The sequence below is a fragment of the Trachypithecus francoisi genome, unplaced genomic scaffold (assembly GCF_009764315.1).
Source record: "Trachypithecus francoisi isolate TF-2019V2 unplaced genomic scaffold, Tfra_2.0 Lachesis_group7, whole genome shotgun sequence".
Taxonomy (NCBI): Eukaryota; Metazoa; Chordata; class Mammalia; order Primates; family Cercopithecidae; genus Trachypithecus; species Trachypithecus francoisi.
The window spans coordinates 60062274-60077352 of record NW_022681472.1 but is presented as its reverse complement, the minus strand read 5'-3'; the positions used below and the strand labels follow the sequence as shown (position 1 = coordinate 60077352).

General features: G+C 31.5%; 1 protein-coding gene across 9 annotated transcripts in view; it reads right to left on the bottom strand.

Moving 5' to 3' along the window:
* RIMS2 (regulating synaptic membrane exocytosis 2) overlaps window positions 1-15079 on the bottom strand; it is a 586897-nt gene that overhangs the window by 226757 nt on the left and 345061 nt on the right. The gene's annotated exons all lie outside the window — the stretch shown is intronic.

Genomic DNA, 15079 nt, shown 5'->3' with positions numbered 1-15079 from the left:
AAAAAGAATCCTGTGTACAGTTTTAGGGAAGATATAATCAAATGCATTCCACAAAAAAATACATAAGAACTAATGGCAAGTTGATTTTGCTACTATAGGTTAGCAGATTCAGAAAAATAAAGTTAGTGTAGAAATAAAGAGGATCCAAAAGTTTACAATTATTTACATACAGCAAATCCTGAACACCAATGCTGAAGAAAGATACCATTAGTAAAAACAGTGTTAGTTGTATGACCACATTGTTCAAGACATTACTGAGTTAATTCAAAGTCTGTTACAATGCTTTTGAACTTTTAATTGTCTGAAGAAAAGATTTAATTGAGTCATCACCAAAAAGAGCAATAAAAATAGTTTCAACAGATTTCTATTTCCTTTTATGCTTCCCCAGTAAACCAGTGTGCACACAAAAACAAAGAATGGTCATCAGGCCAATATTTAATCGAACTATTTCAGTACAGCAAAATATAATAAAAATTTTATGAAGTAATAATTATAGTACAAGTCTTTATTAGAAGAGTAGCTGAAATATATGGCTTCATTTCAGCATTAAAAATCCAAACTAAACTTCAATGTAGACAAATTTTATTTGATCATATTCCCTTTTAATCCTATTCATTCAACAGATTCTTACAAATGCCACTTTATAGATTATTAAAATTTATGCTAAAATGTATCCATCCAAATCCATCAACTATAACAGATATGACACATGTTTTGGAAATACTTTTTCCCCCAGTGCTAGTGAAGAAGTTCAAATAACATTTTACACAGTGACTTCAAAACAGAAAAATGTCTGTTAAAATCAGCATTCTAAGAAAAAATTTCTTCCAAAGATATTAGTGACTGAATATGATTGACACAGATGAACAATATGCCACAAAACCAAAATTTTCTATTTTAATTTACACACTTAGCTTTGAATCAGCTACGACAAATTCTAAAATCAAACACCACATTTAAGTTCTGCAATAGTTGCATCATTCTTTTTGAGTGATGTATACAGCAAAGCATATTGCATCAAAATATACTTGCAATATCAACATATTAAAATTATAGCTCTTTAGAGAATGATTTCCTAAAACAGATTTATCTCTTTATATGAATAGTGATAAAATAAAAACCTTCCATTAGACTAAGTCCATTAGTACTAGCTAAGATGACCAAAAAAATTTTTCTTAGAAAAAGCCAGAAGTCTTAGTATGAATTATAGAAAACTGGAAAAGAAATGACATTTTGAAATTTAATATCATTTTTATTATTATATGAACACATTTTTTCACCTGTTGAAAATAAAACATTAAATCTAAGCACAAATTACAAACCATACTGCTAACAGGATTAACCACTAGAAAAAAAATCTTCATATTCTTCTGAAATGTACTAATACACATTCAAATGATATATGCTATATTTTTGTTTCCATCATCAATCCACCTGCTTCTCAAAGAATAAGGTAGGACAATCACAGTTTATTAATAACCTAGGCTAATGCCGACTTCCATATGTTGCATTGTGTTTTTATACTGAAAATTTCCCTAGATACACATTTTCCACACTACTAAAAGAGTTTCCTCACATGTTAAAATGAAATTGGTATGAAGTGGATGAAATAATGGTTTCCATATATTCCATCTCTAAGAAACAATTTTATTGTTTGCAGAAAGTATAAAAACTACACAAATAAATGAAGCTTCTTTCTTCATCTAGTATTTTCCTATATTTTGGATTACTTTATGTGTTATCAATCCAATAGTTTTCATATTACATGGATCCAAATATGAAAAATTACTCTCGATTCACTCATTAATTAATTTTAGTGAGTAACAGAGGCACACATAGTTCCAGTGACTTACCCAATGATAAAAAACAAGTTCAGTTGCAGAGCCAGAAATAGAACAGGGGTCTCCTGATTACCAGGTCAATTTTCTTTGTACTAGATACTATATGACCCAATAAAAACATGTAAAATACAAAGTCAAAGAAGAAAAATTAATTCCTCATGGTGACGCCTGAACTGGACATTTTATTATACAGTATTTAATTAGAAACATTTTTTTCAAAGTGGCACATTCTGCAACTGTCAAGTAATTCACCAATGCTTTCATTCTTGTAAGGAATATGGCAAAACTTATCTTAGAGTCAATAAAAAACTTTTTTTCAGGAAGTACAAAATTTATATGACTAATAAGGGGATGAAAATGAAATATTTTGAAAATGATTTCACTACTAACTAAAAGTATCAATTAAGTCATTTGCCATAGTTTATCTGAATATGATCCATTAATGAGTCCATAACTAAGCTTACATAAAAATATAACTTTAGCAAATAAAAATTAATGTAATACATAAAATCTCAATATATAAATATAGTTGTATCATATACATTTAAAATATTTTTGGTTTTTTGGATTTCCTGTGGTTATACTTTTATTATGTACTATTGCATTTAAACAGCCTCATTTTAAAAGAGAAACATATAGTCAACTACCTTACTTAAGCAGCCATGTCTTAGGCAAATGATAATATACAACAAGTACTTATTTTGCATATAGTATTATAATGACTAGCAGACTTTGGTGAACCTTGAAAGAAGCTAAGAGTATCCCCTCTACTTCTCCCATATTTCTCATTACCATGCCACAGTCAAATATTCTACTTTTTAGTGTAGTTAATGAAGGGTTCTAATGAGAACTCTTTCTTTTTCATTTATCCAATAACCAGTTACCAGACTCTTCTATAACTAATAAACTCAACTTTTCATCTAATCAATAACCAGTTAAGACTGATTAAGGATAGTAACAGTATTCCCTCTTCTAGGTGCCCAGGTACTATCACAATTATGGCTGGATCTTTGTTTTAGAAAATATAAAGAATTTCTTTGTAAAAACAAAAACAAGTACAGTGTTTTTTGTTCATTCCATCATACAAAATAAAATATTTTCATAAATTACAATGAAATAAAAGACACATAAATTATACTGAATAAACTCATAAGCACTATTTCATCACTTATGGTAAATTATTTTACAACAAATATTTTAAAATTTAAGATACCATCAAGTTGCAAACTATTTAATATAAAAAGCAAGATGGGTGTGATTTCATTATTGTGTATCATATAGTGTGCTTATACAAACCTACATGGTATAGCCTACTACACACCCAGGCTATGATATAGTCCTGTGTTGCCTAGGCTACAAACCTGTACAGAATGTTATTCTATTCAATACTTTAGGCAACTGTGACACAATTATATTTCGTATATCCAAACATAGAAAAGATACAGTAAAAATACAATATTATAATCTTATGGGACCACTGTCATATAGGCATCCATCCTTGACTGAACCATCATTATGTGGCACATGACTGTATATCTACATATCTGCATATATAGATATTAATGCATGTATAAAATCATTTTCATCAAGCATATTTGGTAATATAGTAAGCTCATGAGAATATGATGTGAGCTTTTATGAAAATTTTGTGCAAACTAAGAATTCTTCCCTTGCCAATGTAATACTGTTTTAATTATTGTTATGTTTCAACTGAACACATATCTCACGTTCAAATAGAAATGATCATCTGTAATCAATTTAAAAAAGACAAACACATGGGGCCTCTTTATCCACAAATGCAGTTTGCACCAAGGGTATTTGATATCTATCTGAAATTCTGTTGATTGGCTAATGTTCTCACTTACCACCATTTACAACAGGCATACATTTGGTACTGTTACCAGATTTAATTGTAGTTGAACAAAATATGTCTATGTCTCATAGAAACAAGCATTATGTTAACAAGGTTTCTGACACAATGAAACAGAAGCATGAAGATTCTAAGTGTATATTAGAATTTGAACATAATTAGAAGCTAACCATAGTGTGAGGGCTCGCTGAGTCTTAGAATGTTTCCTTTGGGGGAAGGAGAGATACCTTTCAAAAAAGAAGCCTAAGTAAGAACCTAGTAAGAGGGTCTCAGTGATACAAAAGTCAGAATAGAAGTCTCCTATAAAAACTAAATGCTTACCAAGTTTACAGATGACAAACTAGAACATCTCCACAGTGACAAAACCTTTTTGAAAAATTTCTCAATCCAAATGATGTGAAGTAATCATTTCTAAACTAATTATTTCCAATAATTTTGTCTACAACCATAAAATTACTGAACTTTTACAATAATTTCAACCTATTGAATGGCCATCTATTAAATTAGGTGTACTGTTTTCAAATACTTTGCTATTTTTAAAAATTCACTATAGTTACATAAAGAGGTTATCTTTTTTTTTTTTTTTTTAGAAGGAGTCTCACTTTGTCACCCAGGGTAGACTGCAGTGGCATGACCTTGGCTCACTGCAACCTTTGCCTCCCAGGTTCAAGCGATTCTCCTGCCTCAGCCTCCTGAGTAGCTGGGATTACAGGTGCATGCCACCACACCCAGATAATTTTTGTATTTTTAGTAGTGACAGGGCTTCACCATGTTGGTCAGTCTGGTCTCAAACTCCTGACCTCATGATCTGCCCGCCTTGGCCTCCTGAAATGCTGGGATTACAGGAATGAGCCATTGTGCCTGGCCTAAAAAGGTTATCTTTTAAATGCCTTCCTATTTTGGGCAGGCTGTTTTTCTTTGATTTTGTCTTTGAAATCCAACATGTAATACATTTTTAAATGCAGAAAAAAAGAGAGTATGTACTGAGGGAGTTTAAAATAATTTATTTCCAGGCCGGGCACTGTGGCTCACGTCTATAATCCCAGCACTTTGGGAGACTGAGGTGGGAGGATCACGAAGTCAGGAGATCGAGACCATCCTGGCTAACATGGTGAAAACCTGTCTCTATTAAAAATACAAAAAAATTAGCCAGGCGTGGTGGCGGGCGCCTGTAGTCCCAGCTACGTGGGAGGCTGAGGCAGGAGAATGCCATGAACCCAGGAGGTGGAGCTTGCAGTGAGCCGGGGTTGTGTCACTAAACTCCAGCTTGGGTGACAGAGTGAGACCCCGTCTCAAAAATAAAAATAAAATAAAATAAAATACATTTTATTTCCAAACTATAGCATGCTGTTTATCATAAGAAGGATGGTTACTGAAAAACAGTCTTGGTATTACAAACTTATCTGTATATGCAGAGAAAACTGAACTAATTTCAAATGAACAATTAACTTCATAAATCATGAAATTTCACTTCATGGTTACTATTGTTATTTACTTCTTAAGATATTAGTAGTATTTAATTCCAAATTCTACCACCTGATTTGTCATATAAAACATGTTTGTCTTACATCATTTTTTTCCATTAAGAGTAAAATATGTTTATTTTACAACAATTCAGAAATTACCAGAAATTATCAAGCTGCTGATAATGACCAAGAACAGAACCCCGATTCCCTTTTCCAGACTGGATGGCTTAAACTAGCACTTAATAAGAAGACTGATTTGGAATACTGCTTTAGACTAAAATAAATTTTTCCTACTTTCAAGAAATCTTAAACATTCAAGAATAAAAAGAAACAAAAGTACAAAATATCAAAATACTCAAGAAAAAAATTTTACGGTATAAAATTCACTAACAAAACATTTAATTGAATATTTACTTTTCCTAAAGATAATTTCAAAGTTAAAATTAAGCAAAAAAACCCCTACTTACACTATAATTATAAATTCCATAAAGAACACAGTATGGAAATGTCCATGTTAGAAAAGATTTAAAGGTTAATACATTAATTAAATCAAATAATGCCAAATCTAGGGGCTTATGTACACATTAAAATATTATAGTTTAAATATTAAAATATTAACAATTTGTTACTCTGAATATTTTCAGCTTTCAAAAATACTGTAAAATCATACAGTATATCAGCAAAGGGTTTAGTTGCAAAAAAAAAAGAGTTATTTTCCATATAAGATACAAGAAAAGAGCACGTTATGGTTTCAGTTACAATAACAATAGCTGTGTCAATTCAAGATTTTCCTAGATGTAGCATAACTTACACTTAGAAAATAACAAATCAAAGCTCATAATCATTTTAAAGTTATATGTCCAAGTAAATAAATTCTGAACTATGTCAGTCCAAGATTATTTTCTAAGACTAATTTTGGAGAATATGCAAAATGGTATCAATTCCAAAACATTCATTAAGCCTGAAGAACTTCTAATTTAAGGTAGCTTTCCCACTACTTTTTTGTGTGGTAAATAAAATATCAGCCTAAAATATTTTATGTGGAAATATGCTCTTATAAACATTTCTAATTACTATAAGGAAAGATAAACTCAGAAACTAAAAATTATAAAATTCAATTGCTTAAAGCTTTTTTCAATATTTAATATTACTGAATTATTAAAGATCATAATATTCTTATCTGGGATCAGACTGCTTATTGAAAAGATAAACAACAGATTATCCATGCTCATGTATCCTTGATTTACAATCAAAATATTTTATTAACTTTAAGGCCTAAAAATTTCTAATCCACATTCTACAGGAGGAAGACATTAAATGATTTACTCTAAAAATTATTCATAAAAGCTTGGGTTTAAAATAATGCATAGGATTCATATATTTTATGTTCACATGAAAGATATTAATATGATAAATATTACATTTCCCAGTGATCTTTATCTATACTGATGTCAATTAAGATAAAAATATTGCAAGTAGGGTCGGCCGCCGTAGCTCATGCCTATAATTCTAGCACTTTGGGAGGCCGAGGCGGGCGGATCACCTGAGGTCAGGAGTTTGAGACCATCCTGGCCAACATGGTGAAACTCCATCTCTACTAAAAATACAAAAATTACCCAGGTGTGGTGGCGGGTGCCTGTAATCCCAGCTACTTGGTAGGCTGAGGCAGGAGAATCGCTTGAACCAGGAGGTGGAGGTTGCAGTGAGCCAAGATCGCACCATTGCACTCCAGCCTGGCAACAAGAGTGAAACTCTGTTTAAAAAAAAAAAAAAAAAAGATACTGCAAGCAAATCACTTCTTTTGCTGATAATCCTCTCAAGACATCCCAGTTAAGAAATACTAAGATTATTCTTTAAAAAAAGCAGATATTAGTCATAGTACTCAAAATTCATCCAAATACTTGTTAACTCATTTACTAGTCCATGTCATACCATTTAGCTCTTTGGTTCTATAGTCTCACATTTAAAATAAAAAATTCAAGTGTTATTTTTACTGCTAGTAAACATTCCAGAAATGGCAAATTCCCAGGCATTATAAATTGTTCTGGCATAGATTTTCATAAAACACCAATTGAAAAAGAAAACAATATATGCTATTGATGCACAGCCAACTTTCCATCTCAAGTTTGGGCTCAATCCCATACACTTTTTCTGATCCCACAAGTTTGCCAAATTAACCAACCCTTTGACGAGGAATCTTTGGCAATTTATTGAAGTGGGTTTCTTAGATTTCAGCACATACAAATTAGATATTAAGCACTGTTTATAATCAATAGATTATTAATATCATAAATGCACTTAAACATAAAAGAAATAACTCCAAACATGTCTTCTGTAAAGCATAGGCTCATATAAACATGTTGCAATATAATCTGCTATACCTGTATCCTACTACTTTCTTCCCATTTTATTACTCCAAAGTTTTCATAATTAAACATATTCTTTAAATATCCTAATTTCCTTTTAGAAACAAACAGATAAGAATATTTATGAAGCACTAAAATTTAACATTGTTTTTACTGCCTTACAATATTACATACTTACTTACGACATTTAGGGTTTCAATTTCCAGGACCAATTTTCTAGGATACAGGAAAATACATAATCGCCAAAACAAAAAAAAACTATAATCATTTTAAACTATGACATTAAGGCACTATAGTTAAATTCAACTAAATAAAATATTTAAAGTAGATCTTTAAAATGTTGTGTTTCTGAGATGTCAAAATATTTTTTAAACATTGCATTGTTTTGTGTTTTAATATACAATGTAACTTATTTACATAGATATATATGGCCACAAAGATATTCATGTATTGGACATGATGACAAAGTGGACAACAAATAAATAACAGTTTATGATCAAGGATAACCTGTATCATACAATGTAGCAAGGGGAGAGGTTTACAGTAATAAATTTTGATATATAAATCATAACAAAACATTGATTTTAAATTTATCTTGTTTACTTAAAAATATCCTTAAATATATTAAGCTAATCACTATTTTCCCAATAAACTGATATGAACCGAAGATTTGAAAAAACATATATTTTCTTACAACTTTATGAATAAATTTAAATTCCCAATGTGAATTCCAGTTTATTTTATTACATTTTCAGTATGTACTGTTTTACTAAAAAATAATTCACAGATTAAGTTTTCACTATGCCATCTTTCTTTGCTCTTCAGACTTATGTTATATGATACATTTTCTCAAAGCATCCTATTCTCCTTAAAGCACTTATTACAATTGTAATAGCTTAATCATGAGTATAATTATTTTTAAATTATGTATTTTTGCAGACATAATATGCATAATATGCAGATATAATAAGCAAGACAGGTAATTGCTATCTGTCTTGTCTACACTAATAAGTCAGTGCCAACTAAAATGCTTGGAATACAGCAGGATGGCAACAAATACTTGTTAAACACTAGTTTAATTTTTACATTGACATCTTTTAAAATATGGGTCTTAGAGCTTTAACATGAAATGAGTCAGCACATAAAAATACTTTATTACTACAGACACAACATATTTTTAATTATAATATCATTAGTAAAACTCCATTTGAATTTTTAAATTTTCAATGAAAAATTCAATGTATTCTCATCCAATTACTAATTAAAAGTAGTACTGGATTTTTAGTTAATCAATTATCTCTGCACTTTGCCTTTTTAAATTTTATTCTTGGTTCAAGTTTTGTCTTCTACTTAACCCATTTATGCCTAGTGTTCCACACTTGGAATGCTAAGCTTGTGGGAATTATTTATATCCTACTGCTTAAGTTCATTGCCAAGGTCTGATTTTTCACACACAAAAAATGTGCAACCTCCAGCATAAATGGGTTAATCATATCTCTCCATAAAAAAAGAAGAAAGGGAGAAGAAAACAAAAACACTTTGTTTCAATTTACTGGTAGAATTAACAGTTTGAAGAGACTCCTTATTGAATTCACATACTATGCTAACCCTCTTCCTTGTGGTTGGAAACATATTTTATCTCCCGAGATTGTAAATAAATAATTACCAATATATGGTATAAATATCTCAATAGCATTTGCAGTTAAATAATAGAAATATCCTACAAAGACAAACTTTAGATAGTATATTGAGCTTTTATTGTACTTTTTAGGGAAGCAAGTACCTCTGCATTAAAGTACTTCAGTTTTAGTCAACGTAATCAAATATGTAAAGTGGATGACCATCTGTTTAAATTAATCATTTTTTCCCTAAAGGACTAATCGTCATAAGAATAAAATAATTATATTTTTCCCAAAGTATGTGTAATTAGTTTTCTAAACGAATCTTGAAATAAAGTATTTACCTCTCTAATCTAAATGGAATCTACACACTATCAAGTTCACACCAAAATGAGAAAAATGAGGTACAACAAGAACACACACATTTTAAAAAGCATGAAATGCAATGCTTGTAGTCTTATGCTTTCCATATGGTTTCCAAACCCTGACAAACCTGGCTCAGACTGATGTTTCTTTTTCGGCAATCGTTTGTCATCACTTATTGTACCATTCACCTTTCTCTGCTGATCTTCCCATGTAACTTCTAGTATAAATCAAAAATAATAATCAGAGCTAATCAGAAACATTAGATAATGTGTATAACAAGAATCTAAATATACTTCAGTGATCTATGGGATTTGGGGGGATATTTTTCCTAAATTCTCACATAAACTATGTAATATGCAGTTAACATTTTAAATATAGAAATGTGACATTAAAATTCTGCTTAATAAATTTCAAATTCCAAAGCACTAAAATTTACTTTCAGTATATCCCAAACAGAATTAAAGTCATAAAAAGAACAGAATTAATAAAATGGTATGTAATTAAAAGTTGTTAATTTATTTGTTTTTAAAATTCAATAAAATACAGAGGAACAAGCTTTAAGATTTGAAATTCTTAAATGATCATTGTATGTATCCCATCTTTAATTTGTAGATTAAAGCTTAATTTAATAAATATTAGGTAATTTGAAGAGTGATTATATTCATGGAGACTTAACTATGAGGTGACTTTTTAGTAAGTAATATTTAAGAAACCCATATGTCTGCAAAGTAATTATATTCCAGCTAGTCTTTATCACACCATGTAGCCAATTCTATCTCAACACTATAATTTAAAGAGCATACAGTTTGAGACCAGCCTGAACAACATAGGTTCTCTTTTTTTAGATCTTTTTTTTTAGAGATTCTATCTCTAAAAAAACTTAAAAAATTAGCCAGGCATAGTGGCATGTGCCTGTAGTTCAGCTACTTGGAAGGCTGAGGTGGGAGAATCACTTGAGCCCAGGAGATCAAGGCTGCAATGAGCTATTATCGCACCACTGCACTACAGCCTGAGTGACCGTGAGACCCTTTCTCTATAAATAAAATAAAATAGCATAAATTCATTTATTGGTAAGATTTATATAATATTATATGTTCCAATGTGCTTTCACAGATGGCATCACGTTTGACCCTACAAAACACAGATGGGACCTTCTATTAGGTGGTTTATACAGGTGAGAAAATAGAGCTGACTGATAAGAATAAGCACTGAAAAATTATCTTTGCTTACAATTTCATACTCATTACATCACTTGATTTTCAAAGTAGCATACTGGAATGGAAGAAACATGTTACAATTTCCTTTTCTTAGATGAACTAACTTGGGGCAAAGGTCTAGAGTCACACAGTTAGTACACTGTAAAGCAGGCCCTGAGGCAAAGTTTCAAGAACTAAGCTCTTTGTCTTGTATCATATCACCTTCCTAAGATTAAGTTACTTTCAACAACAAAGAGAAGATGATTTAAGGATTGCATTTAGGAAGTCAACAATGATATGGTCTTGAAGAATAACTAAGTTTGCAGAAAGGTATGAGGTGAAAGGGAGTTCTTTCCTAAATTTGATTAGTCAGTTGGGACTTTGGAAGTATAGAAGAAATAAGATGAGAAAAGGAAAACAAAAGTAAATTTAAGGGGAACGGTTTCCCAGAATGAAAGGAAAGGTTAGGAAAAGAAATTAGAAATATTCGTTTACAAGTACTTCACTTAAACAACAGGTACACTTTAGCTTATGGATTATGAATTGGGAGAGGAAATCTTAAGGGCATTCCCTCCGCTTTATTCCAACCTCTGCTTTAGTTCAGGCTATCAAATATTGGATGACTGAATTGCCCTAAATGGTCTTATGCCCTCAGTTTCTTCTCTTTCAAGTCCATCTTGCTTGCTGTCACCAAGTTACTTTTCTTAATACAGATGTGATTGAATGTCCATCCTGCTCAAAAACATATGATAAATCCCTTGGTACTTTAAAGTATCCCTGAATCTCTCTCATATTAATTTTGGACACATGTTCATTTATCTAAGTTGGGAAGGAATGATATAGTTAGGAAATATCCACCAATTCCACTATAAAATCCACTCCTAGGTAGATATTAGTCAAATCTGGAAGTTAAGATATGGGTGCTAACATTCTCCCTGCCCTAGTAGCATTCATGAGAATAGAGAGAGGCAACAAAACAAAGCCAAGATCCTCTATCACTATTGTATCCTATCACCCTAAATGGTATCCAATATCTAGAATGCCTGCAGAAGCAATCATTAATTACAAAGACTGTCAAAATAACTATCACTTTTGGTTCCTTTGTAAACTTTTTAAATACGTTTGTTTGTTTTTATTTTCCCCCTCCCCTCCCTCCTTCCTTTTCTGTCTTTCTTATTTATAAGGTTATCTGTACTTGAAACAATGTAGACATTGTACACATTAAAGGAACAAAATATATATATTTTTCAATCTCATTGTGTATTTTTAATAGGTGATATGGTAGGGTTTAGTCTATATAATCCTGGCAAAGAATTAATCACTAACAGTCAATTAGGAAGTTTGTAGATGTTAACTTTTCAAAACCAAACAAAATTAACAAACAATAATAAAACATAAAGAATTGGAAAGAAAACTATTTGATACTTTAGACTTTATCAGCCACATTTCCAAAAATTCTTACTTTTTGTTAAATCCTAATGGATTAAACAGTTCTCTGGCCTAGAGAAAAGTATCCTAAAATTTGTATATTGATTTTTACACATGCATTGAAATATGTAGAAATGTATTAGCACATTATGAGATAACTTATGCTGCAATCCAATCCTATTTATTTCCACCCTGGTATTGTTTCTTATGCAAGTCATTTGATTAAGAATAGCATCATGATTACTAATTTCCAAAAATCTATGAAACTATATACAGTCATACATTGCTTAATGACAGGGATATGTTCTGAGAAATGCATTGTTAGGTGATTTCGTCATTGTGCAAAGATCACAAAGTGTACTTACACAAACCTAGATGGGGTAGCCTACTATATACCTAGGCTATTTGATATAGCTTGTTGCTCCTAGGCTACAAACCTGTACAGCACGTTACTATACTAAATACTGCAGGCAATTAGAACACAATGATAAGCATATATGTATTTAAGCATATCTAAATATAGAAAAGGTACAGGAAAAATATAGTATGATAATATTATGAGACTATTGTTGTATATGGAGTCTGTTATTGACCAAAACAGCATTATGTGGTACATTACTGTATGTGTGTGTGTGTATGTATATATGTGTGTGTGTGTATATATATATATATATGTTTATATATATATATATATATGTTTAACAACTGCTTCAGGGTGATCATAATCAGACTTAATTTGACTTTAAATATGGAACTAAAATTTTCAGATTTTTTGCTGAAAATACAAAATCATAGCAAGATATTACTAAGAAATTATAGTAATAATAACTAACATTTATATAGTAATTATTACGCGACAAGTATTGTTCCGCTTCATCTTCCCAACTTCAAACTTGTTTGTATATTTGCTTTAGAGACAGAGTCACCCTTTGTCACCCAGGCTGGAGTGTGGTGGTGCAATCACAGCTCACTGGAGCCTCAAACTCCTGGGTATAGCAATCTTCCTGCCTCAAGCTCCCAAGTAGCTGGGACTAGAGGTGTACACCACTACGCTTGGGTAATTAAAAAAAAAATTTTTTTGATAGAGGCAGGGTCTTATTAGGTTGTCCAGGCTGGTCTCAAACTCCTTTCCTCAAGCAATCCTCCTGCCTCAGCCTCCTAAAGCTTTGGGATTACATCTGTGAGCCACTGTACCTGGCCTATTATGTGACAACTATTTGTTCTAAGCAATTTTAATATACCAAATTATTTTAAAAAGTAAATTTATAGCATATCTACACAGCAAATAATATAATTTAGAATGGACAGATTTTGCCATTATAACCCTTCCAAGAGAACTAGCAGTCTGCCACATCTTTTCCTACACTTGATTTCCTCCACCCACTTGCCTTCTATGAAGATGTGTATGTGATAATAGCTTGGGATTGTGCCCTCAGGAATATTTATATTTCAGTGTTCTAAAAAGGCTAAAAGCTTTGTATTATGCAAAGAAGCCATTAGGTAATAGCGGAATATGAAATACCATGACAGGTAATGGGAGAAATATTTGGGACTGAAAACCTACCCAGAACCTCTCAAAACTTACCTTCTCCTTATAAAATTGACCCTGAATATGTACCACGATCTTAAGACACCTTATATAAGTTACACATTATAGAGTAATTTTACTAGCTATGTTTTATTTCTTATCATTATATTATTTTTTCCCTTGGGAGCTCCCTAAAGGCAAGAAATATGTCTTATTTATCTTTGCATCCTTAATGGCTATCTAGTATAATACATTTAAAATAGTAGATATTGGTTGAACTACATCTTTAGCTAATGTCTAAAAACAACAGTTACAACAACAGCAAAAAACAAAAAACAAACAAACAAAAAACCGATTGAAGTCCATGCAAAGAGAACACAATCTAGAACAGTGTCATAGAACGCTATGAAGAGGCATGGTATATCAACACATGAGATTAACAGTCTAGACTAGAGATCTGCTGCTATGTGGATTGAAGAAAGGTAGTTATCCTCCAGAATTCTCCTCCTTTATCTATAAGGGAAAATAGTTTTATCAAAAGATTTATAATGTTCCTTCCAAATCTAAAAGTATTTGATTCTAAATCAAGGAGCTATGTCACAGAACACTGATAGATATCTTGGTGAACTATAGGCACACGGTTCGAGGCCACATGGCATTACACAGCAAAGTGGCAGACCTGGATTCAGAAGAAGCCAAAGGAACAAGAAGTTTCCCACATATCCTTCATATATTCTGTTTCTTCGACCTCTCCTCACAGCTCTAGATATTTTTCTTTTCTTCCCTTTACAGCCTTTCAAAGGTGTCTGCACTTGCTGTCTCCATTCCTCTCTTCCCTTGAATCTACTCTAATCAGTCCTTTAGTCCTTATCACTCTAAGAAAACTGGTCTTAATAAAGGTTAACATGGTGACTTCCTACTTGCTAAGTGTGCTGATTGTTTCACATTCTTGATAATTCTCTCCTTCAAGTAATTTCTTAACTTGTTACTCTTCTCCCACTTTCTCCATTTCTGGCTGCTTCATCTTCTCAACTTCAAAGTATCAAAGTGGTCCAGTTTATACTTCCTGGACCTCTTCTTTATCTACCTACATGTGTCCACTTGTCCTCTTGATAACCAGTTTTACAGTGTAAACACTCTTTATATGGATGAGTCCCAGATTTATAGCTACAGTCTACACCTCTAATATGAAATGTAGACCACATTTAATTTGGCATCTTCACTTGGATGTCTAACAGCATCTCTAACTTATCATATCCAAAACTGAGCACCTGATATTCTCACTCAATCTATTATTCTCAAGTATTTCCCTGTATTAGTTAATAGAAACTCCATTATTTTTCTACTTAGGCTAAAAACTTGGATGTCATTATGGAATCTTTCTTTCTCTTTTACCTTG